At 47.3% G+C, this 26,949-nt stretch overlaps 1 pseudogene; it reads right to left on the bottom strand.

Moving 5' to 3' along the window:
• LOC148055489 (uncharacterized) overlaps positions 1–26,949 on the bottom strand; it is a 45,937-nt pseudogene that overhangs the window by 974 nt on the left and 18,014 nt on the right.

Genomic DNA, 26,949 nt, shown 5'->3' with positions numbered 1-26,949 from the left:
CCATGCCCCATCCCCTTTTCCTGCTGCAGATCCTCAACATTCACCTGCCCACAGGGAACAGTCAGTATCTCCATGAAGGGCTGACCGCCCATGGTCTGGTGATACTGAACCAGTTCAGTGAGCGAGGCATGAGCCCAGTCTTCCTCCAGGATGATGTAGTGTGCATTGGGCTGCATCTCGATCATGTGTCTGCAGTGGCCTTCACCCCTGGGGAGATGGACAGACAGAAATAGTCATGGCATGAGGCTGCAGCATCTCTCCAGGACCCAGTCATTGCTTTTTGCACTTCTTGTATCAAGAGGCCAGGTGTGATCAGGAGCTACAGTAACAAATATCACAAAGATGCAGGAGATGTTCCATCCTAGAGTGTCACGCACTGTGCTAATAGGTGCTGGAGGAGCAGCATTTTCCCCAAAGTCAGTGACAGGGGCAGGAGAACCCTGGCAGCCGGATCCAAACCCCAGCAGACTGTACTGCCTCCCATGCCTGTTGTCCACATTACAGCTCTGCCCTACCCCTTTCCTGATGCTGTACAAAGACCATGCCCTTGTAGCACTTTGATTGCCTCTCCTCAGGCCCTCCTCTAGACTCATCTCCTCTGCTCAAGTCAACGCTTCTTCCAACCCAATTTGCCCACTCAGCCATATAGCACAGCCCAAGCAGGACCTGCATCCTGCATGCCTTGGAGCCGCAGCACCCTACCCACAAACAGATCTAGTTTTTGGCAAGAGACAGACTGTGCAGTGTCCTGTCTGCTACTCCAAACTGTCTGAGGCACCCACAACAGGAGAGGCTGAGCATCATCCTCAATGGACTCCTCTGTGGAGGAGGTTAACTCCTCCAGCCATGCTGTCGCGAATGAGCGGTTAGGTCGCTTAAATAATCACTGCCAAAGATATTTGCAAATAGTGATTTCAATAGAAATTTATAAAGGGGTGATTTAACAAAGCTGATGGCAAGGTTCACTCTATTACTTATTAAATGAATGGAATATATGTATATAGAGAGAAAGAGAGAGAGAAGAGAAGATTGAGATAGAAGGAAATACAAGGAGGGGTAAAGGAGGCCCTCCTGTTGAGTCACGAGGTTCAGAATGGACCCCCTTGCTTTCTGAACTCCTTCTCAGAGAGAAGCCTAGGTGCGGCTGCATCCAATCCTAGTCTCAGACTTGGTCAACGGTTTATGGCTAAGGATTATATGTATTTAGCAGCAACTTAAGATTTGTTCACGCCAAGGAGAGAATCACAAGAATTTAACAGTAACTAATCATTGGTTACTCTAGCATCTACAAAGTGATTAAACGAGGTTTACTACAATATTTGTATCAATACATGCACACATACAATAGGCCTAATAAAAGGTACCTATTAAAATTCCCTAGGGTTTAGTAAAAATAAAATATGCGCAGATAAAGGTACCTGGTAAAAATTCCCCTCGAGTTCAGTGAAATACTCACTTCAAATGATTGTCTCAACAGGCGAAAGTTGAGCCTCAAGGAGCGAAGGGCGCTGGACATCAGCCCAGGTCCTGTTGCCAGGCCTCCGTATACAAACTTAAGAGTTCGCAACTCTGAGAGGACTCCCACTCAGAGGGAGATACTGGCACAGCCCGCTATGGTCCAGAAGAGCTCAAAGGGTCTCCCTTGGTACCGCTGTTTATAGGCTTGTGAGATGATTGACTTTAGGCATCAGTAAATTTCCATTCTGGCCACAGCTCTGGTCGGTAATTGCTGAGTTCTCATCAATCTCAGCAAGGCAGGTACGATCCTCCCGTACCGATCCACCTGAGTTACGATCCACAATGATATGTTCCCGTGCTGTCAGGGGGTGACTGATTATGCCAGGTGAGATCAAGGCATTCTTGTTCCCCAGCTCAGCCATGCAAGAGTGCCTGGTACGACCAAGGGGCGCTTAACCGCCAGACTCATTGCTCAAAGGCCAAGCCTTGATAGGAGTCCCTGTGATCGTAAGGTGGTCTAGAGGAGGGGGGGGGTGTGTGCACCACCACACATGCATAGCTCAGTGTAGGACCTTCTTTCTCCTCTGCAAGGCTCATTACCTGTATGTCAGGGTGTTGCCTGGTCAGCTCTGGCTGATCTGAACAAGGAAGCAACCCAAAGGCTTGTCAATCAGCAAGTTTTCAGCTTCCCTGGAAGCAAGAGTTTTTCAGTGGACAATGAGCAGCTGCCTCTGTGCAGGGATTCCCAACTTATTGGAAGAGGCTGGTAGTGCACCATGGTAGTGCTCCCAGTCCACAGGGAGGCCAGCATCAGCCCCATGTGTTCCCAGCTAGAGGTTTCCAGACTCAGGCTTGCTGGTGCAGTGAGGCATTAGCATGCTGAGAAGGCACAATACTCTCAGCCAAAGCCTCTTCAAGCAGGGCTGCTCCAAACCTGCTCCAGCAGTCTGACTAGTGCAATAGCAACAGCTGCCTTCCAGCACAGAGCACATTACAAAGCATTGCTGAGATGAGGAGGCTGTGTACATGTGCATTTCCTACGCTCCAGGGCTGACGGAAGAAGTCAGGATGCTATGGGATAGTGGTGCTCAGCACAAGGTAAGCCCGGTGCCTTGGAAAACACCAACTTGGATTACACCACTCTGGCTCTCTAAACTTCCTGCTGGAAGGAGGTCTTCCCCCTCTCTGCCCAACAGACAAAGCACTACTTTGTGCTCATCATTTGCATTGCTCCAGGCTGAAGGTGACTGCAAATCACCAGTGCAATTTGGGATTGCTCTGGCTGCTCTATGAGGCTGAGCTTACAGTGCTGTACAGAGACTTAAATCCAGCAACAGGAAACACCACTTAAAAAGTATTTAACTTCAGTATCTTTGGGAAGGATCTGCAGGCAGAGAACCTGCTATGTCCTTCATTGTGAAGTGCTCATGGCTAGCCTATATTCAAATTCAGACAGTTTTGTCTTCCAGGTGCTAGTTCCTCTTCTGCATTCTTGGATCTGCGGACAAAAGCATTAACGCAGATGGGGACCTTGTTAATTATCTTAAAAAAAGAAAAAAAATGCAGCTACCAGAGAGTTGTCAGCTACTGTAGTGTCCTTTACTAAGCTAATGTGCTGTATAATGTCTCTGAGTAATGTTCACATTGACAAGCTAACAAAATCCAGCAACTTGTGATCTAATAAGACTGAAGGAGACTTGCAGCTTTAACAGAAAAAAGTTACAAACCGGAACAAGATGATAAGGGTGTTCAAATGACAGGCACATTTGGCAGCAATGCCCACACACAAGTCCCCCTAAATAAGGGACACTGGCAGTTAGCAAGCATGCAACACCATACATTAATTTGCACACAGAGCTATAGCCAGAAACTCTGACATCTACCTACTAACCCCACTGTCTTGCTCCTATCTGATCACTGGCATAATCAGCATTTCACTGATTATCACACTGCTTGGAAAGAAGTAGTGCTTGGCTCAGCCAAGAGAGTGAAGTGGAGACATACCCAGTAGCAGAATTTCAGGCATTTAAATAGAAGTTTTGCCAAAAAAGCTTGAGAGTTCAGAGTCTCCTAAACATCTTCACAAGAAGGTAGGGCTTTGTGGATGTCTTTCCCAGCCTAAAGGGTTATAAATTCCACCTATGCTGCACTCTCCTTAGCTGGGCAGAGGTATCAACAAAAAGCCTTCCTTCTCCCATATCTGGGGGCTTTGGGGAATCTTGCTATTGGGTACTCACTAAAGCCCCTCTTAATATTTTTTAAAATAAACATACATTGAATTCTGTATTCTCCTGCTGTAAACTGAGGTCTCCTCCTGACCTAAACTGAGAGAGATGAGAACAGTCTGTGCTGGTTTTGGCTGGGGTAGAGTTAATTTTCTTCACAGTAGCTAGTATGGGGCTATGTTTTGGATTTGTGTTGAAAACAGTGTTGATAATACAGGGATGTTTTTGTTACTGCTGAGCAGTGCTTACACAGAGTCAAGGCCTCTTCTGCTTCTCACACCACCCCACCAGCGAGTAGGCTGGGGGTGCACAAGAAGTTGGGAGGGGACACAGCTGGGACAGCTGACCCCAACTGACCAAAGGGATATTCCACACCATATGATGTCATGCTCAGCAATATAAAGCTCGGGGAAGAAGAAGGAAGGGGGGAACATTCAGAGTGATGACGTTTGTCTTCCCAAGTAACTGTTACACGTGATGGAGTCCTGCTTTCCTGGAGGTAGTTAAACACCTGCCTGCCGATGGGAAGTAGCGAATGAATTCCTTGCTTTGCTTGCGTGCGCGCGCGGCTTTTGCTTTACCTATTAAACTGTCTTTATCTCAACCCATGAGTTTTTCTCACTTTTACTCTTCCGATTCTCTCCCCCATCCCACCAGGGGGGAGTGAGTGAGCGGCTGTGTGGTGCTTAGTTGCCAGCTGGGGTTAAACCATGACACAGTTATAATGAGTCAGACCAAAAGTCCATCTTCATTCCATATCATGTCTCTGCAAATGGTTCAGAACAGGGTAAACACATTTGTGTATTTCCTCTTCAAGTACTTTCCCAGCCTCCCTTCCCTGCACAAGATCTGTATTTAGGAACCCACAGTGGATTTATTTCCCATGAGTTTCCACAGTCTTTCCCTGGACCCATGTAAAGTTTCAGCATTTGTATCCTGTGAGGGGGAGCTCCAAGCCTCCACCTAATGGTTTGAAGCTCACAGCCTAAAAGTGAAAGGATATGCAGGTCACTCCCTTGCCTTAAGGAGGCAAATCCCAGCGAATTCAACCTACGCACTCTTCCTAAGGACACAGCAGCTTCTGCCTGCCTGACACAGCCCAAGCTGCGGCCACTGTGTCCAGTGTACTCACCTCCAGCTGATCATCCCATGCAGCCAACTTGGAAAGGCCCCATCATCCTGCATGATCTTCTGGGCCTGTGTTTCTGAACCAGCAGAGAGTTGCTCCTCTCTGCATTTCCTCATTTTTACCTCTTCTCCAGTCTGTTCCTCTGTCTCCATAACAGGGTGAGGCACAGAAGTGTCCAGGAAGTTATTGAAAGGAGTGGACTGAAAGTGGGGAGAGGGGGAAAGTGGGCACAAAAGCAAGGTCAGAGGCAGGGGCCCTTTGAAGGGATCACTTTGGTAGTGATCCCATTCCTGAGTCCCTTAAGACAACACCAGTTGCAAACTATCAGATGCTGCTTTCAGTTCCTCAAAGGTCATGACCACACTTTTTAACTAACCAAAGTAGGAAAGGACTCTCTTGCTTCGTCTAAGAATGACAATGTTCTCCTGGGACCACACGCAGGAGAATATGCACATGCAGAAGGTGGAAGGTGCAGGAAACCAGCACACCTGGCTAAGGGGCCCCAAGCAGAGCCAATATCACTACCTCTGTTAGTTTGCTGCATGGCCGTGGCACTGGTGGCTGTGGTAGCATATCAGGAGGATGGGGACAAGGCTGAGGGCACCTCTTCCATGGCACAGGGACTGGAAGGAAGATTCTTTCTGCAACAAGAGGAAAGTAGTAGATGAAATCTAGGATCCAAGATCCATGGGATCCATCCTCCATGTGCCCAGGATAGGGACAGGCTCTCTTGCATGGAGCGGATGGGAAAGACACAGCTTGGCGCTCCTCCCAACACAGCCAGGCAAATGACCTTCACCACGCTGCTCCTCACAGAGAAAGCAGCACTTTCAAATGGCAGAAATGTTGGCACCTCCCTGCCCACTGCATTGGTGGAGCCCCAGCCCCACGAGAGCCAAGGGCAGGCCATCATCACCTGGAGCTTACAACACTTCAAGGTGATCATAGCACAAGTGGCCATGCATGGGGGCAGTGGGAGTGGGAGCAACTTACTCTGGGTCTCTGCTTCCACCACCAGCTGCCTGCTTCTTTCTCTCTCTGCCTCCTCCTGTAGCCGCTGTGCCTGAGCTCTCAGCTCAGCCACCAGTTTTTAGGTAACTCTTCCTGCATCTGAATCACCTGAAAGCTGTTCAGAGAAAAGCTGTGGTTAGAAAAAAAATGCTGACCATGCCTTTGACACTCCCTGGGGGAAGCACACTGGGTGATGTTCCTTCACCCAGTGGAACAGACAGATCCAGTCCATTAATACATGGCTCCATGGCTGGTGTCAACATCATAATTTTGGGTTTTTCAATAATGGGATGGCCTACACGGCACCAGGCTTGCTGGCATCCGACGGGGTTCACCTTTCTCAAAGGGGGAAGAGGGTCTTTGCTCAGGAGCTTGTGGGGCTCATTGACAGGGCTTTAAACTAGATTTGAAGGGGGAGGGAGTCGACACCAGGTTTGCCTGTGACAAGGGGTGGGATGGCACGGTGTGGTTAGAGGGACAGGGTACTAGTGGGGGATGGGATGCTAGCCGGGGCCCTCAGCCTGTTGATCTGAGGCATGCTGGAGACACTGCAGCACAGTTGAAGTCTTATGGGGATGAGCGGGGTGCTCTTGAGGTAATAGGAGCCAACAGGGAAATATCAGAGAAATTCCTCAAAAGAACCAAGGGGTGTTCCTCCAAGAAGGTGATGTGGCCGACAGCCCAGCTGAAGTGCCTCTATACCAATGCACGCAGCATGGGCAACAAACAGGAAGAGCTGGAAGCCACCATGCTGCTAGAAAGCTACCGACCTAGTTGCCATCACTGAAACTTGGTGGGACAAATCCCATGACTGGAGTAGTTCAGCTATCGAAGGCTACAGGCTGTTCAAAAGGGACAGGTGAAGAAGGAGGGGCGGAGGCGTTGCCCTCTATGTCAAGAAATGGATAGAATGTGAAGAAGTGTCCCTGAAGAACAACCATGAGCAGGTTGAAAGTTTATGGGTAAGAATTAGAGATCGAGGCAACAAAGGGCACCTTGTGGTTGGGGTCTACTACAGGCCGCCTGATCAAGGGGAGCCTATTGATGAAGCCTTTTTTCTTCAGCTACAGGAAGCTTCGCGCTCACAGGCTCTTGTCCTGCTGGGGGATTTCAACCACCCCGACATCTGCTGGGAAAGTAGCACGGCAGGTGGTAGGCAATCCAGGAGACTCCTGGAGTGCATAGATGACAATTTCCTAAGCCAGGTAATAGATAGCCCTACCAGAGGGGACGCAGCACTGGACCTGGTGGTCACCAATGTAAGTGAGCTCATTGGTGATGTCAGGATTGGAGGCAGCCTGGGCTGTAGTGATCACACACTGGTAGAGTTCACAATCCGGAGATGTAAGGGTCAGGTGAAGAATATAGTCAGGACCCTGAATTTTAGGAAAGCAAACTTCCAGCTGTTCAAGGAGTTAGTCAATGGGACCCCCTGGGAAACTGCCCTCAGGGACAAGGGAGCAGAACAGAGCTGGCAGATCTTTAAGGATGCTTTCCATAGAGCGCAAGAGCTCTCGATCCCCAGATGTAAGAAATCGGGAAAGGAAGGCAAGAGACCCACATGGCTGAGTCAAGACCTGCTGGTCAAACTAAAGGGCAAGAAGGAAATGCACAGGCAGTGGAAGCAGGGACAGGTATTCTGTGAAGAGTATAGGGATGTTGCCCGGTTGTGTAAGGATGGGGTGAGGAAGGCCAAGGCACGGCTGGAGCTGAACTTGGCAAGGGACGCAAAGAATAATAAGAAGGGCTTCTATAGGTATGTCAGCCAGAAAAGGAAGGTCAAAGAAAGTGTACTTCACCTGATGAACACGACTGGCAGACTGGTAACAATGGACGAGGAGAAGGCTGAGGTACTCAACAACTTTTTTGCCTCAGTCTTCACTGGCAACCTCTTCCCACACTTCTTGAGTGGATGGACCTCAAGGCAGGGACTAGGGGAGAAAAGTCCCTCCACTGTAAGAGAAGATCAGGTTCGTGACCACCTGAGGAACCTGAATGTATATAAGTCTATGGGTCCCGATGAGATGCATCCCAGAGTCCTGAGGGAATTGGCTGATGTAGTTGCCAAGCCACTCGCCATGATATTTGAAAAGTCATGGCAGTCAGGTGAAGTCCCTGGGGACTGGAAAAAGGGAAACATTGCACCCATTTTTAAAAAGGGTAGAAAGGAGGACCCTGGGAACTACCGACCTGTCAGCCTCAGCTCTGTGCCTGGGAAGATCATGGAACCGATCCTCCTAGAAGCTATGCTGAGGCACATGGAGGACAGGGAGGTGATTCAAGACAGCCAGCACGGCTTCACCAAGGGCAAGTCCTGCCTGACCAACCTAGTGGCCTTCTATGATGGAGTGACTGCATCAGTGGACGAGGGAAGAGCTACGGATGTCATCTACCTGGACTTCTGTAAGGCCTTTGACATGGTCCCCCACAACATCCTTCTCTCTAAATTGGAGAGAGATGGATTTGATGGATGGATTGTTTGGTGGATGAGGAATTGGCTGGATGGTCGCATCCAGAGGGTAGTGGTCAATGGCTCAATGTCCAGATGGAGACCAGTGACGAGTGGTGTCCCTCAGGGGTCCGTACTGGGGCCAGTGCTGTTCAATATCTTCATCAATGACATCATAGACAGTGGGATCGAGTGCACCCTCAGCAAGTTTGCAGATGACACCAAGCTGAGTGGTGCAGTCGACACACCTGAGGGATGGGATGCCATCCAGAGGGATCTGGACAGGCTGGATAAATCGGCCCGTGTGAACCTCATGAGGTTCAACAAGGACAAGTGCAAGGTCCTGTACCTGGGTCAGGGCAATCCCTGGTATCAGTACAGGCTGGGGGATGAAGGGATTGAGAGCAGCCCTGCGGAGAAGGACTTGGGGGTACTGATAGATGAAAAGCTGGACATGAGCCAGCAATGTGCTCTTGCAGCCCAGAAGGCCAACCGTATCCTGGACTACATCAAAAGAAGTGTGTCCAGCAGGTCGAGGGAGGTGATTCTGCCCCTCTACTCTGCTCTGGTGAGACCCCACCTGGAGTACTGCATCCAGCTCTGGGATCCTCAGCACAGGAAGGACATGGACCTGTTGGAGAGGGTCCAGAGGAGGGCCACAAAAATGATCAGAGGGATGGAACACCTCTGCTATACGGAAAGGCTGAGAGAGTTGGGGTTGTTCAGCCTGGAGAAGAGAAGGCTGTGGGGAGACCTTATTGCAGCCTTTCAGTACTTAAAGGGGGGTTATAAGAAAGATGGAGAGGGACTTTTTAGCAGGGCCAGTAGCAATAAGACAAGGGGTAATGGTTTTAAACTAAAAGAGTGTAGATTCAGACTGGATATAAGGAAGAAATTTTTTACAATGAGGGTAGTGAAGCACTGGAACAGATTGCCCAGAGAGGTGGTAGATGCCCCATCCTTGGAAACATTCAAGGACAGGCTGGATGGGGCTCTGAGCAACCTGATCTAGTTGTAGATGTCCCTGCCAATTGCAGGGGGGATGGACTAGATGACCTTTAAAGGTCCCTATGATTCTATGATTCTGCCTGCAAATCCAGGCTGTGAAACCATAGTGGCACTTTTTGCTAATATCTCGCATAGCAAAGCAGAAGTGGTTTTCCTTTTTACCTCAGTCAACTTGCGCTGTGCCAGAATCTATATCCAAGGTAATTCTTTTCTCAAAAGCATCCTATGATTTTTGTGTCTGAAAACACACTGTGCTGCCTGTCTACCATCACCTCTCTCATCCATGAGATTCTCTCTTGACCTCACTTGCGTTTGCAATTCTTATTAATTGTCAGTATTAATTTATCATCAGATATTATTTATCATCAGTAACTTCACGGAAGCTCTGTGAGGGCTGGAGGAGTGATCTTTTCCAGGAGAACATTCAAATCCTTTTCTAAAAGACTAAATAAATAAATAAAAATCAGCTGGCTGCCCTACATGCTTCATTCTCATTATCAGTCACAATTGACCATGGCAAGAAGAAGGGACTGGGAAAGTGGAGGAGAGGAGGTGGGAAATTGCTGCCCTAGATGTAGGAAGGAAAACACTGACAGGGTAAGACTGCAGAGCCAGAATGACATTTACGTGTGTAAGGAACAAACAGTCAGGTTCTGAAAGTGCTGCGGGTATATTATGCCTGTACACATAAAAAATTCTTGGACCAGAAACATCCTCTCTAGCCTGGGAGACATTCAGTGCTGGCTGCTTAATCAGCATTATTTTCTTCTTCTCCCATGAGACCATCAGGGAAAAACCTGGAGAGGCACCTGGCAACTGTGCTGAGACCCTGCCATACTGAGTTCAGTGGACATCCTTGACTCCCTAAATTGAGTATATTAGCCAGTTCTCATTCCACAGGACAGCAAGACTTTATAGCAATTGAACTGAATTGCTACATAGCAATTCAAGAAAGATTTCATTCATCATTGTACCAAATGCTTTTTAAACACTAACTGTCTTTGTCTAGGAATGTGTTCCCCATCACCACAAAAACCCATCCTCACTTTGTTCCTTTTACTCAGTTTGCTATGCTACCCTGAGAGCAAAAGTCTCTGAAGAACAAACTGGATTACACATGTTAGCAAATAGTTAATTGAGGCTTTGAATATTACTGTGCATTTAAGAATAGTTATTGTATAGGGTAATTTAGAAAAGATGAATTACATGAATTGTATAACTACAGGTGTGTTATATTAATCTAAGTCCATGCTACACTGCTCATTTTGTCCCTGTATAACCCTATCCCATGACTGGATTAATCACCAGCCGAGTTAATCAGTAGATAAAGATAGATGTAGTAAGAAAAGATGAATAACTGAACAGCTGATTAAGACATTTTAACTGATGTAGACATTAGATGAGAATAAGGGTAAGGTAAGCATTCATAATATAAGTTAAGAGGTCAGATTCTTAGAATTTAAAGACGGTTTTAAATAGAGCATTGTGAAAATAGACGTAGAAGGGAAATAAATGACTTTTATGATCTTGCATCAGACCAGTGGTTGAAGTGGTCTACGTGGTCAATAAACAGGAACTGAAACGGAACGCAAAGAACCGGTTTACCGATGGGAAATCAAGAACTGTCTGCTGACCAGAAGAATGAAGAATTGAGAACACGGTGGAAACCTTAGGTGGACTTTGATAATAATGTAATTGTTATAGAAACATATATAAGGTGACAATTGTAACAGTTGCCACTCACTGAGGTGATGGCCCAACTCTGAGTTGTTAATAAAGCAAACCTAGAGATACCCACTTTCTGGTGAAAATTCTTCAACAACACATAACAAAGTAAGGGTTCCTACCTTTCTTTTGTGAGGGAAACATCTGGTTTAACTAGAAGAATTCCATATCTGTGAAAGACAAACCAATTCAGCAGGGTAAGAGCCCCATCCTTGATGTGCTGAGCTGATCTGTCACCCTCATAGCAAACAACAATAAATCAGTGTCCTTCCCACTCAGCCTCCCACAGCAAACAACCCCATGATCTCAGGCATGTGAACTTTAAAGAGGTAGTTTAATTCCCTGTCCATATCTGGTTACCAGGGTTGCTTTCCTAACAATATCTAAGAGGGAACATTCAGAGGTTTTAACAAACCTTTCAGCAAATTCCTCAAATTAGGGTCTCCAGGAGAAACCACCTCTTTGGATCCGGATCATCTCCAGCAGCCCCAGAGCTGAAGCAGCACCACAAAGAGGATCAGATAAACAAACAGAAATGGGTCATTAGGACATCAGTTTGTCCCTCTGCGGCCAGAAATTCCTTCATTCAGCCCTAAAGCTCTCTAGTTCAAAACAAAAAAGTTTCTTTCTGAAAATGTTTCCTTGGTTAAAGACTGAATTTACCACATCCTGTAACTCTGATGATTAACCACTCTCAGTTAAAAGTTGGAAACCATAAAAACCAATGACTGAAATAATTTCACCTTCCAGCCACGGGTACTGCTTTGCCCCTGTCCCTTAAAGGATAGCCTTCTACTTCCAAATCTGTACACAGAAGTACTCTGAGGCACAGATGAACTTCCCTCTTAATCCTATCCTTTCTTATATACATTAAACAGGCCACAGAGCTTTCTGAACTCTTCTAATCATTTTCAGTATTCTTTAAAGTGTCTGGATCTCAGACCTGACACAATATCCAAAGACAGTCACATCAACACATATCAGCTCCTATCAAAGCGATCCCATCTTGGCTCCTATTCAGAGTTGCCCTGGCTGATGGGTGAGAACAGTCTCCTCCGGGAAGCATAATTTTTTTCCTAGAGTACTGTCTGTACCAGTTCTCATCCAGGAGATGCAAAGACGAACCCTAGTACCTGACAAGCAGATCTCATTGCATTAATGAAAAAGAAATGGGAGAGAACTAAGATTGCAAAACCTGGACCTAGCAGTCTGTGTCACAAAACCAACCAAGTACCCAGAACCTTTACATGCATAAAAAGTGTGCCTGCTCTTTCTCCTGCAAGAAGAGACTCAGACCAGTCAGCTTCCAGCTATCTCCATAGCCTTTCAGTGGGGTCTGCCCTCCTCACTGAGATGTGGCAGAAGTACCTGTAAAGGACACTGGTTTTCCTCACTTTCTGCAGCACCACCTGGCTGTCCACCACACCTGGCTCCTTCTGGCTGTTGGGGTTTATACAGCACACAAAGTGGGGGTTGGCAGAATACATCCTCTCCATGAGCACCATCAGGGAATGCTGGTGAGGGTAGAGAAAGACCAACAGTCCAGCAAGCCAAAGCACTGCGAGAGCCCAGTGTGCAATATCCTGTAGTGAGAACTGTTTTCCCACCCCACAGCAACTTCCCAGGCTCTGACAGCAACTGGGTCACTCCCACCATGATCAGCTGTGCTTGGCACCCAGAAAAAACCCTGTCTACATGCTGGATGCTTTAACTATGCTTAGCAGGCTGAAAGCTCTCACAAAAATATCACTGCACTCATCTCAAGGGGCACTGCAGGGCAGCAATACTTTACCTAGAACTGAGCTCCGACAGACTGCTTTCATGTGCTGTTGAACTTGTCGTCTGCTCCTGGTATGACCTGAAACCAGACCCAAACAAAAGGATTACTCCTGGAAGGAGTGCTTGATTATCATCTAAAGAGCTCTGCTGGAAAGCAGATGGCAAAAAGGAGAGAGAATGGATTTCAGGGGAGGAAAGAAAAGTTAAACATATCAGTAGAGTGTGACTGGTACACCCTGCTCCCAACTTCTGGTAATATGGTTAGCATAACTAATGCCATTTTATAAGGCAAGTGGCCATTCTCTGTGACTGAGCTGGTCATGTATTAGTCCCCTTTCCCCTCATTATCAGGCCCTGAAGGTCCTGTGAACCAAGTAGACAAACCAAGCAGATTTCTTCTTCCCCTCCCTATCAGCCTCAGGATTCCTGGGCACCAGGCTGATTACTCCCCTCCTTACCGGCCTTGAAGGTCCCAGGTACCTGGCCAACCAGGTGGTGGTGATGACCCCATCACAGAACAGGGAAGCATAACAGCGCACAGAGCACTGTCTATGAAATCAAGCAGTTACAGGTACTAAGTGGGAGAACTTGGACTGCTGCTGGACAGTGAGACCTGTGACCCCCTGGTGGCCAGGGATGCCTCCACTGTCATCTGCTTCCTCTGAGGATTGAGTGACTTGTATTCTTTTATATGATTTTCGAGTCTAGATTATGATTGTTATGTTGATACAGCAAACCAAGTATTAAGATTTGACCCAATCTGCAGAGGGTCCAGGTGATTAGAAACCATAAGCTAAGCAGTGCTATAAAATTCTGTACTGCGCTACTTATAAAATTGTACTACACTGATTCTGCTTATAGAAATCTTGTGCTATTCTGATTATAAATTCTATGCTATGCTAATCATAAAATCCTGTTAAGAAAATAAAGCTTTAATTATAACTACAGCTTAGTGCTGTCATTCTGCCAAGGATCCCTAAAAGAACCTGTCTGTCCCCTTAGTGTCAGGTGACAGTAGAGGCAAGCAGAAACTCTGTAAAAAAAAAACAAACCCAACAACAACAACAAAATAAAGGAGAAATTGTTGCAAGCAGATTGCTGTCTGCTCTTATTTTCAACCAATTCCTGTCTGTTTTCATTTTCAGCTAGTTTCTCAAATAATAAATATCAGGTAACTATGCCATCATTTATCAATTGTCATGTGGACCTGAAGTGCAATACCTTGGCTTTCATATGAGGCATCAGTGTCCCCATCCTGGAGATAGTGGCTGGAAGAACAGAGACAATAGTTAATTTTGTACCTTTGCTCGCAATCAGCCACATCTAAACATTCAAACCTCACTTCACACACAAGTTTCCCTACAAATACTGAATCACACACAGGACTTTAGGTTTCACCATCTGGAAATAGAGCTAAAGAAAGGGAGAAGAAAATGCAAATATATGAAGCATGCCATCCAGGCAATATTATTTTCTGCCACTGAGAAGACAAGGCAATCAGGTTATTGAACAACCCTAAATGACCTTCAAAAGAAATATCATCAACAACAGGCATCTAACAATGCAGAAAAAAGTATAGATAGCAAATGGGAAGCTCACCTACAACGGTCAACATGGGAGATCATATAAAATCAGATAACTTAAAACTAATTCAGTGACAAGATGAAAAATTCAGGGAAGTTGAATTTACCGAAGGATCTAATGACAGTCTTGCACACCCTTGATGCAACAGTCTTATGTGAATCATAGAAACACAGAATGGTTGAGGTTGGAAGAGACCTCTGGAGATCATCTGGGCTCTGACTCAGCAGGGCCACCTACAGCCTGGTTGTCCAGTCCTGGGCAACCAACCTGCACTGAGAACAGGTTATCTCTGCTGTTTATGAACTTTCAAAGAGTTGGAACTAGACTAAATATCTTCAGTAACAGTGAGGAAGTGGTAACAAAGAAAGATACTCCTGAGCAGAAGAGCTGAAAAACACAACAGAGAATAGAAATGAAATTCATCAGTTACTTGTAAATCCCAGGAAGTGGCTTGGACTGAACAGAACAACAACAACAAAAAAATCTCAACCAGAAGCACTGTGTTCAGCCAGACAAATTCCAAGGAAGCATCCACCTGACTTTTCTTTACATGTTTACTTTCATAGAAGCTTTGGAGACTCTGAAGGTTTATCAATAACTGGAAAAAGGGAGTGTAGTGGTGGGAGAGAAATAATGCATGACCTCAGGGTTTTTTTAACAAGTTGTATCTGGAAACCAAAATGTGTTCAAAAAGGATCATCTCTACACTCATCGCTTGTGGCTCTACAGCACTCTATTTTCAGTGTGAACAGTTAGGAGCTATGGCTTTGTCCACCTTCATTTCTAGACAAGAACAGAGCATATGGAAAGGGCCAGTGGAGACAGTCCTGCACTGGCCCTGGAGAAGATGGGCTATCTGATCTGAGAGAAGACATCTGAGCAATGGCTAATTCTCTGGAAGAGGATACAACCTGCCTTGCTTTCCAGCCATGGTCAAGCCAAAAGATGCTGGCTAGAAAATCTACTGCGTAGATCCCAGGAGGTCTTGCTGATGGGAAAACTCTCATCCTGCCTCAGCAAAAAGACAGCAATTAACCAAAAACTGATCCCTGGAAAGAGCAGGCTCTGCTATAACTAGCATCTGTAAAGAAGGTCAAGCTTGTGGTCAGAACTATGCCTATGCAGTGGCCCTTCAGTTCTATAGGAAGAACACCTCTGAAGGCTATTCCTGCTATTGTGCCTAGGGGAACAAACAGCTCCAACAGCTCAGTATGCCAGCAGCCCCACTCCAGGCTGCAGCCTTCCCAGAGTCTCCCTGAGGCTGCCAGCTGTGAAACATATTCATAGTACGTGAGCCTCATCCCCACACTTAAATCTTGCCAAGGTGGGCCCTGATTCATGTGGGATATCCTATTGTAACAGAGGGACTTGCCTGTGAACAGCACACTGAGCAAGAGGGTGATGCTGTTGATGCAGAAGCCATGAACATTAGCTGGCAAGGTGTCTCTGTTCTTCTCTAGAAAGCCCCCAGCAGTATATTGTACCTAGGGGAAAGAGCAGCAAGTCACTAAGGCCAGCAATGCTCACAGGCTTGCTGTGAAAGCCACCTCCACAGCTTGCCAGGAGCAACTGTTAAGCTGAATGTACACTGGCTTGCAAGTGAATTCTGTAAATGCATATGCACCCCATTCAGATGCAAATCCTGAGGAACAAAACCCAGAGGATGGCACTGAGGCATTAGAACCACGGGAGTGCAGCATAACACTGAGACATTCACCTTTTCTTGTTCTGCTTTCCTTGATTATGAAGTTTAATTTACTTCTGGTTTATGCTTCACTCTTTCCAAGTTGTCTCCAAGTTTGTTTCCAAGAGGCTCCAAGTTGTACTTGGAAAATTGAATGGTTCTGTTCCTCCTGGCCCACAGCTGCAAAATGTTTAAACACTGTGGGCAAGAGGAGGATGCAATTGATGGAAAACTTGCTGACATTCTAAGGAGGAGGAGACCAAATCAACAGGACCTACTGCATGATGCACCTACTGATGGGAGATGTTTATTTTATTGTCTAGAGAAATGCAAGAGAAGACATTTGGGAAGCAGAACTAGACATAATTTGCCGTTTGCACTTTTTTCTTCCATTTCTTTTAAGCAATAATCTAGGAATCCTGGGATTTCATGCTTTTTTTAAAAAAACAAAACAAAACACACTTATTTTAACTGAACCTTTTTGTGCATATTATCTTGGATTATTTTCTTTTCTTATTGAAAGGGAAAATAACATCTTGCGCTTGTTACTTTAACATACTTCCCTTTCATCTCATTCCTTCCCTGATACTGTGCTATCTCACTGATTTTCTCAGTTATTTCTCCATCTACTACCTAGAGCTCTGCACACTGCCAGCACTCTGCTACAGGAGCCTTCCCGTCTTTTGTACAAATACCTACAGTTTTCTTCTAGGCTGGATTGAGGGAGAAAGCAAGGATAATTCCTTGGTTTCTCATTTAATCTCTGCAGTCTCCTGGAGATCAAACAAAAGCAGCATTAATGGTCCTACATGTCAGTAAGAGACTAAGCAGATAAACACTGATATACTTGCCTCTGTGCAAGAGGAATGAGGAAGTGGCACAGACATCTTTGTTCCCAAGAAGTTGCACATGTGTGGGAATACCCTTCCATCAAATATGGGTCAGTCTTTCTAGCCAGCACATCTGCAATTCATTATGTTTCTTACCTTCTGCCTGCTGCTGGGTGTGAAAATGCTGAATCTGCTCGCCTCGGGTCACCAACATTGTACAAATGAGGCATTTTAACAGTTCATCTTCTTGGACTTCAAACTGACCCTGGGAGAGAGGAAATAGATGAGGACAGTAAATACTAAACCTTTATTCTACATGTGAGGATTGTATCTCCTTGTGTCTGCGTGACACCCAGTGTAATGAGGCCATGATTCAGATTAAGGCTTTTGAGTTCTGCTGTAAAATAAGTATTACTGATAAGATCTTGCAGCACTGGAGTCAGATGCACGCTCTGAGATCTGCATTATCCCATACAGTGACCAAGCTCACTCCTGAGCTCTCTCCGAAATACTTTCCGTTTTCCTCTCCCAGTGCTGCTTTTCATCTTTGGGAGTCACACCAGTCCCTGCTGAATGGTTTAATGACTTACTGAACAGCACCACACCGGGATGACTGTGCAGGTGCTGAGGTGTCTGAGCTTCAGCAGACATCAGAGTCACACGAATCCACAAGAGACAGGAAACAAAGGGAACTCAGATGCAACTGAAATCCTCAGTGATTGCTTTAACAGGAATTCCCCTCCCGTGGGCAAAAACCAAGGAGCAGATTTTAAGACAAAAAGAAGTTGGCTGCTGAACAGATGTAGGTGGTTGTTTCAGGTATGGTGTAGGAGGGAAACAGGCAAAGAGATGGGAGTGAAACCAAAAGCCAAGGGTGCTGGGATTTCAAACAGGTCAAAATAAAAAGACATAGAAAAGGCAGAAATATGTTACATTTTTCTGTTCTGTGTTGCTAACAAAGCAGGATAATGTATCCATCCTATATAATAAAAATGGGATGGTCCTGGGGAATATATACTTCTTAATCTGTGATAATTTCATGTGAAATAGTAGAAAGTTTAATTCAGGATTACCAATAAAAATTGATAGCAGTTAAGGTGGTATCCTTGGACAAGATCTGTCTAAACCACAAAACTAGTGTTTGGATACTGCACACCTGAATTTCTCCAAGGCATCATACTTAGTAACATATAACATTTGATTTTAAAAAGCTTGCATTATATGAAGTCAACAAAAAAGGCATGTGTAGTATCACCATATGCAAGACACTGGTCCTAGATACACAAGAAATAGAAGCTGGGAAGTGTCTCTTTGGGCATCAACAGCAGTGAACACAAAGGCAGTCATGGGGTCATACTGTGCATTTCTGGAAAAACTCCTTGTTCCTCGGGAGTATCCATACTCTGAGGCAGAAACATCCTCTGCCATCTCTGGCAGGAGCAGCTCCTGCAGTCACACTGCCAGTGGGAACCAGCATCACATCCGTAAGGTTTCTGCTAACTCTTCTTGTGACTCACCAGCCTTCAGCCATCCCCCAGGAGGCTTCACTCACTTTTACAGACCCGTTCCTCTCCTGAGGCTCAAAGGTCACGTTGCCCAGAGACAACACACCAACCAAGATTGCCTGCATGTCCACTTGCTCCTAAAACACACAAGAAGGGCAAGTGAAAACCTATCAGCATGTAACATATACAATACAGAGGCCCCAGAAGGTGGAGAGGTGAGGGAAAGGCACAGGCAGCCTGTGTGAAAAGGCCCTACACAAAATCTGACAGATTCAGGTGATTTGGAAGCAATATGGAAAATCCAGAAGGGAGGGAGAGAAATAGGACTGATCCTCAAAACAGCAGCCAGAAAGAAACCCTATGCCTGCAAGAAGCACAGATGGAAATGAAATGACCCCAGAATTGACCTGTTCTTGGAAGCCCACCATGTCAAGGGCATTGCACACCTTTTGGTATTTGTGCTTCCAGCGCTGAGCTACATCCTGTGTACCAAATCACCCACTTCTTATGTACCTGAGAAAGTGTCTATCCCATACAAAACCGTCACACAATCAGCACAGGAAGTCAGTCCTACCCCAAGGGAACAAGGCAGATCAGCAGCAGTGAAGACATGAAAGGGAAAGAAACTTTTACAAGGTAATGCAACAAAGAAGACTCCAGACCTCCCGGTTTCCATGATAATCCATAAGATCTCTTCATGTAGCTCCATTCAGATGCCACTCCAGTTTCCATTCATTTGTTTACCTATGCCAGGCTCTACAGGTAGAGTCATAGGGCAGAGGCATAGGCTCCATTACGTTGCTTCTGCCTCCACCCCCCCATCAAGAAGACTAAACTAGGGTCTGCCTTTGAAGTACCTGTAGAGTGAAGGATCCAATAGCCCATACATCTCTTTCTTCTCTGAAGAGAGTCCAGCAAACATGTAGTAGAAGATATGGAAATTCCTCTCCCTGGTATCTTGTTGCACTACCCGTGACTTCTCTAACAGGTACTCACTCAGCTTTGCACCTCAGATTACACACAAGAAGGTGACAGGGTAAACTTTGCACTTGGGGACATGAAGCTGACTGAGCTGTCCCGCATCTCTTAGTTGTGATAGGAGCATGGAGTTGTCTAAAATAACTTTCATAGAATCATAGAATAGTTTGGGTTGGAAGGGACCTTTAAAGGTCATCTAGTCCAACCCCTGCTACAACGAGCAGGGACATCAACTAGATCAGGTTGCTCAGAGCCCCATCCAGCCTGTCCTTGAATGTTTCCAGGGATGGGGCATCTACCACCTCTCTGGGCAACCTGTTCCAGTGTTTCACCACTCTCATAATAAAAAATTTCTTCCTTATATCTAGTCTGAATCTACACTCTTTTAGTTTAAAACAATTACCCCTTGTCCTATTGCAACAGGCCCTACTAAAAAGTCTGTCCCCATCTTTCTTATAAGCCCCCTTTAAGTACTGAAAGGCTGCAATAAGGTCTCCCAGGAGCCTTCTCTTCTCCAGGACAAGCAACCCCAACTCTCTCAGCCTTTCCGTATAGCAGAGGTGTTCCATCCCTCTGATCATTTTTGTGGCCCTCCTCTGGACCCACTCTAACAGGTCCATGTCTTTCCTGTGCTGAGGACTCCAGAGCTGGATGCAGTACTCCAGGTGGGGTCTCACCAGAGCAGAGCAGAGGGGCAGAATCACCTCCCTCGACCTGCTGGCCACATTTCTTTTGATGCAGCCCGGGATATGGTTGGCTTTCTGGGCTGTAAGCACACATTGTCGGCTCATGTCCAGCTTTTCATCCACCTGTTAAGGGAGCAGCAGCTGCCCAAGCATTCACACACCATCCAGGGAGTCGCACACACACCACCCGAGACTTTAACTGCTAGGACCGGAGTCCCTTCACAGCTCCACTGAGCTGACGGGCGCCCCTTTTGGACTCCTTGCTCACACACACACTCAACCTCAGGCACTTCCTCTCCCTTCAGGCCCGACCCTAGGTTTCCCCGAAGCAGAGTCTCCGACATGAGGTATGCCAGGCGAATTTATTGAGTGGTACAGTGTTGAAGAGCAGCTCGAGCTGGGTGCCTCCAGAGAGGGACCCCGAACAAAGAAATCCCTGGGCAATTATACCCTTACAGTCTAAGTTCCCCTCCCTTCATGCGAACGTTCAGCCCAATAGTAATATTTGGGTCTGGGGTCTTCTTGTTCCTTATTGGATCCTTTACCTGTCTCCAGGCAGGTCATTCTTTTTCTTATCTTGATTAGCTGCAGCTTCTGCTGATGGTTGTGGCTACCTTATCTTCCTGGTTTGCACCGGTTTCAGGGCCTTCCTTCATGTAGCTAGGTAAGAGTTCAGCATACGGTCAGCGTATCTGGGTGAAAGTTCACAGCTTGCAGTCTAAGGCTTCAACAGGCCTTTGGATCCTTATTTGAGCTAAAAATGACTTCTACAACACCACCAGTACCCCCAAGTCCTTCTCCGCAGGGCTGCTCTCAATCCCTTCATCCCCCAGCCTGTACTGATACCAGGGATTGCCCTGACCCAGGTGCAGGACCTTACCTCATGAGGTTCACACAGGCCCATTTCTCAAGCTTGTCCAGGTCCCTCTGGATGGCATCCCATCCCTCAGGCATGTCAACCGCACCACTCAGCTTGGTGTCATCTGCAAACTTGCTGAGGGTGCACTCGATCCCACTGTCTATGATGTCATTGATGAAGATATTGAACAGCACTGGCCCCAGTACGGACCCCTGAGGGACACCACTCGTCACTGGTCTCCATCTGGACATTGAGCCATTGACCACTACCCTCTGGATGCGACCATCCAGCCAATTCCTCATCCACCAAACAATCCATCCATCAAATCCATCTCTCTCCAATTTAGAGAGAAGGATGTTGTGGGGGACCATGTCAAAGGCCTTACAGAAGTCCAGGTAGATGACATCCGTAGCTCTTCCCTCGTCCACTGATGCAGTCACTCCATCATAGAAGGCCACTAGGTTGGTCAGGCAGGACTTGCCCTTGGTGAAGCCGTGCTGGCTGTCTTGAATCACCTCCCTGTCCTCCATGTGCCTCAGCATAGCTTCTAGGAGGATCGGTTCCATGATCTTCCCAGGCACAGAGCTGAGGCTGACAGGTCGGTAGTTCCCAGGGTCCTCCTTTCTACCCTTTTTAAAAATGGGTGCAATGTTTCCCTTTTTCCAGTCCCCAGGGACTCACCTGACTGCCATGACTTTTCAAATATCATGGAGAGTGGCTTGGCAACTACATCAGCCAATTCCCTCAGGACTCTGGGATGCATCTCATCGGGACCCATAGACTTATATACATTCAGGTTCCTCAGGTGGTCACGAACCTGATCTTCTCTTACAGTGGGAGGGACTTTTCTCCCCTAGTCCCTGCCTTGAGGTCCATCCACTCGAGAAGTGTGGGAAGAGGTTGCCAGTGAAGACTGAGGCAAAAAAGTTGTTGAGTACCTCAGCCTTCTCCTCGTCCATTGTTACCAGTCTGCCAGTCGTGTTCATCAGGTGGAGTACACTTTCTTTGACCTTCCTTTTCTGGCTGACATACCTATAGAAGCCCTTCTTATTATTCTTTGCGTCCCTTGCCAAGTTCAGCTCCAGCCGTGCCTTGGCCTTCCTCACCCCATCCTTACACAACCGGGCAACATCCCTATACTCTTCCCAGAATACCTGTCCCTGCTTCCACTGCCTGTGCATTTCCTTCTTGCCCTTTAGTTTGACCAGCAGGTCTTGACTCAGCCATGCGGGTCTCTTGCCTTCCTTTCCCGATTTCTTACATCTGGGGATCGAGAGCTCTTGCGCTCTATGGAAAGCATCCTTAAAGATCTGCCAGCTCTGTTCTGCTCCCCTGTCCCTGAGGGCAGTTTCCCAGGGGGTCCCATTGACTAACTCCTTGAACAGCTGGAAGTTTGCTTTCCTAAAATTCAGGGTCCTGACTTTACTCTTTGCCTAGTCCCATATCCCTCAGGACTGCAGACTTCATGATCTGCATGATCGCTGCAGCCCAGGCTGCCTCCAACCTTGATGTCACCAATTAGCTCACTTGTGTTGGTGACCGACAGGTCCAGTAACGCAGCCCCTCTGGTAGGGCTGTCTATTACCTGGCTTAAGAAGTTATCCTCAATGCACTCCAGGAGTCTCCTGGATTGCCTACAGCTTGCCGTGCTACTTTTCCAGCAGATGTCAGGGTGGTTGACGTCCCCCAGCAGGACGAGATCCTGAGAGTGCGATGCCTCCTGTAGCTGGAGTAAGAAGGCTTCGTCAATAGGCTCCCCTTGATCAGGCGGCCTGTAGTAGACCCCAACCACAAGGTGCCCTTTGTTGCCTTGGTCTCTAATTCTTACCCATAAGCTTTCAACCTGCTCGTGGCTATTCTTCAGAGACACCTCATCACACTCTATCCATTTCTTGATGTGTAGGGCAACCCCTCTGCCCCTCCTTCCTCGCCTGTCCCTTCTGAACAGCCTGTAGCCATCGATAGCCACACTCCAGTCATGGGATTTGTCCCACCAAGTTTCAGTAATGGCAACTAGGTCGCAGCTTTCTAGCAGCACGGTGGCTTCCAGCTCCTCCTGTTTGTTGCCCATGCTGCATGCATTGGTGTAGAGGCACTTCAGCTGGGCTGTCGGCCACATCACCTTCTTAGAGGAACACACCTTAATTCCTTTGAGGTATTTCACTGATGTTTCCCTGTTTGCTCCTATTACCTCAGGAGCCCCTGGCTCCTCTCTGTAAGACTTCAAGCGTGCTGCAGTGTACCCAGCACACCTCAGATCAACAGGCTGAGGGCCCTCGCTAGCACCCCGTCCCTCTAACCTTGGCATGTCATCCCACAGTTTGTCACGGGCAAGCCTGATATTATCCCCTTCCCCCTTCAAGTCTAGTTTAATGCTCTGTCAATATGAGCCCCGCTAGCTTGTGAGCAAAGACCCTCTTCCCCCTTTGAGAAAGGTGAATCCCATCTGATGCCAGCAGGCCTGGTGCAGTGTAGGCCATCCTGTTATCAAAAAACCCGAAATTGTGGCGGTGACACCAGCCACAGAGCCATGTATTAATAGGCTGGGTCTATCTGTTTCTTCCAATACCACTGCTTGCAACTGGAAGGATAGAGGAAAAATTACCTGTGCTCCAAATTCCCTTACCAACTGTTCCAAGGCCCTGAAGTCTCTTTTGATTGCCCTTGGACTACACATTGCAGTTTCGTCACCACCCACATGGAAGAGCAATAATGGGTAATAGTCCGAGGGCCATACCAGGCTAGAAAGTTTCCTAGTGATGTCCTTAACCCAGGCCCCAGGGAGGCAGCAGACTTTCCTAAGAGGAGGGTCTGTCTGACATATTGGACCATCTGTTCCCCTCAGAAGGGAGTCACCTACAACTATAACCCGTCTTTTCTTCCTTGCAGAGGTGGTCTTGATACGTGGGGTAGGCCTTTCTGACCTTGGCAACACCTCTGGTGTAGTAGATGGATCATCATCCACATCATCCATTGACTGGCCTTCCACATCCAGAGCCTCATGCCTGTTGTACAGAGTCACCTGGGAAGGCAAGCTGGGCAAGGAAGGGGGTTCTCCTGCCACCCCGAGTGTGGACTTGCCTCTATTCACTCCTTTCCTTTAAGCTACTGCCTTCAGCCTGGTGGGGGGAAGACACAGGATCCCCTTGATCCTGGGTTTGTTCTGGTGGCTGTTCCTGTTTCTGTCTCAGGGAGGGCAGAGCATGGTTCCACCAGTCTATCTCTTTCTCAGCCTCCCTGATGCTCCTTAACCTTTCTACTTCCTCTCATAGCTCTGCCACCAGGCTGAGCAGATCATCCACTTGGTCACACCTCACACAGCTGTTCTCACTGCTGCCATCCTTTACTAGTGAAAGGCTCTGGCACGCCCTGCAGCCTGAGACCTGGATGGCTGCATGTTTTCGTGGGAGCTCTGACTGGGTTGCCACATCCATTCTGGCGAGCACAGAGGACATAGCTTTCTGCCGGGTGGATACCATAGCTAAGCTCCTTCTGAGAGGGTGATGACCACCAACTGAACTCACCTCTTGAGCTGGTAGGGTGACGATGCCCTTCCTGCGCACCCTTCTGTGCAAACTGCCACGCCACGCTCTGTTTGCCCACTCTGTTTGCAGTGCTCCTGATGGCTAGCGCTCCCTAGGCTGCTTTTTATAGGTGTAGGGGTGGCCGTGGTTGCTCTGGCAACACCCAGGCCTTGTCAGTGTCTTTCATGAGAGCTGCTGGTTCCTGGTGGGTCTCTCCACTGCCCTGGCGTTTCCCTGCCTCAGGAACCCCCCTGTGTGCCAAGACCTGCCGCTCTGCTATGGATCGGGCCAGCTCTGGAGCAGCTCGCCTCAGTGACTTTCTTGTGTACTGCACCCTTTAGGTTGCCCAGCACCCTGGAAGTGGGCTTCTCCATGCTTCCCATCATCTTGGAGATGCCTGCTCACCTCCTTTAGCAGCAACCAAGGCTTCTGGCACCATAGAATATTACTGATACCTCCCCTGAGCCATCACCCCCATATCCTTCCCATACTCCCACACTGTCCAAACCCAGGCCTTATCCTACAGCCGTGGCTGCTGTAGCATTTTACTGAATTGCACATCCTTCCCACAGGGAATCAAGTGTCAAAATTTCACCTTCCACAAGTTCTGGCTACTCAGTCTGCTCCCTCCAGGGCCTAACCATCCCCCAAACTAGTAATTTCAAATATTGCCCTTGACTTTACCTGTATTCTTCTGAAAACGCAGCTGTATGTATTTTCTAAAGTGGCTGCTGTTGTCATTCATCACAGTCTGGGCATTGCCAAAAGCTTCAAGCAATGGATTTACCTAAAACAAGTAAACAAGTAGAATCATAGAGTCATAGAATGTCCTGAGTTGGAAGGGACCCCCAAGGATCATCGAGTCCAGCTCCTGTCCCTGCACAGGACAAACCCAAAATTCACACCATACGTCTGAGGGCATTGTCCAAATGCTTCTTGAATATTGTCAGGCTTGGCGCCGTGACTACCTCCCGGGAGAGCTTGTTCCAGTGCTCCACCACCCTTTGGGTGAAGAACCTTTTCCTAATGTCCAACCTAAACCTCCCCTGGCATATCTTCCTGCCGTTCCCTTGGGTCCTATTGTTGGTCATCAGGGAGAAGAGATCAGCACCTGCCCCTCCTCCTTCTGCACTAAAAACAGTTTAATAATTGAAGTAAAATAAAGTAGAATAGTAGTAATAGTAGTAGTAGTAGTAGTAATAATAATATAATAATAATATAATAATATACAAAGCAAGCGATGCACAATACAATTGCTCACCACCCGCCAACCAATGCCCAGCCCATCCCCAAGCAGCAATCGTTGCCCCCCAGCCAACTCCCCCCAGTTTATATACTGAGCATAATGTCATATGGTATGGAATAGCCCTTTGGCCAGTCTGGGTCAGCTGTCCTGGCTGTGCTCCCTCCCAGCTTCTCGCTGGCAGGGCAGGGGAAGCTGAAAAGTCCTTGACTAGTGTAAGCACTACTTAGCAACAACTAAAACATCAGTGTGTTATCACATTATTCTCATACTAAATCCAAAACACAGCACTATACGAGCTACTAGGAAGAAAATTAACTCTATCACAGCCGAAACCAGGAGAACAAGAAAGACATTGAGGTGCTGGAGCATGTCCAAAGAAGGTCAACGAAGTTAGTTGGTGAAGGGTCTAGAGAACAAGTGTTATGAGGAGAGGCTGAGGGTACTGGGGTTGTTTAGCCTGGAGAAGAGGAGGCTGAGGGGAGACCTTATCCCTCTCTACAACTACCTGAAAGGAGATTGTAGCAAGGTGGGTGTTGGTCTCTTCTCCCACGTACCAAGTGATAGGACAAGAGGAAATGGGCTCAAGTTGCGCCAGGGCAGGTTTAGATTGGATATTAGGAAAAATTTCTTCACCAAAAGGGTAGTCAGGCACTGGAACAGGCTGCCCAGGGAAGTGGTTGAGTCCCCATCCCTGGAGGTATTTAAAAGACGGGTAGACGTGGTACTTAGGGACATGGTTTAGTGGTGGACTTGGCAGTGTTAGGCTTACAGTTGGAGCTGATGATCTTAAAGGTCTTTTCCAACCTAAATGATTCTGTGATTCTATGATTCTGGACAGAGGCTCAGCCTCGCAATGGCATGGCAAATCTCCTAACTTTGGTGCCTTGGTTAAGTGATAAACATAGGTGGGGAAAACCTGGGCTTTAATGTCCCAGTTTTCAGTAGGGTTTTCCAATTTTTTTTTAAACTCTCTCACAGCTTCACTGCTATGTAGGTGGTCAAAGGACATGAAACAGGGAAATTTGCACCAAAACCAACAGGACGTTGCCTCCTTGCTCACTCTGCTTATGGTCTCCAGCCACAGCCTGCTGCCCTCCTCCTGCAATGGGGTGGGAAGCAGTGGAGAGACCCTGCGGAGGTACCTCCTCGAGGGAGACAACCCAAGCACCCCCACACACAATTGCATCACCCAGCATGGGAGGTTTGGCATGCACCTGTGGTTTGACATCCAAATGTTGTGAACCAAGAGCTCCTAGAGAGAGGGGTCAG

The sequence above is a fragment of the Nipponia nippon genome, unplaced genomic scaffold, assembly GCF_047370975.1.
Source record: "Nipponia nippon isolate SJK-2023a ecotype South Korea unplaced genomic scaffold, ASM4737097v1 scaffold_22, whole genome shotgun sequence".
Lineage (NCBI taxonomy): Eukaryota > Metazoa > Chordata > Aves > Pelecaniformes > Threskiornithidae > Nipponia > Nipponia nippon.
This window is presented reverse-complemented; position numbering and strand designations above follow the sequence as displayed.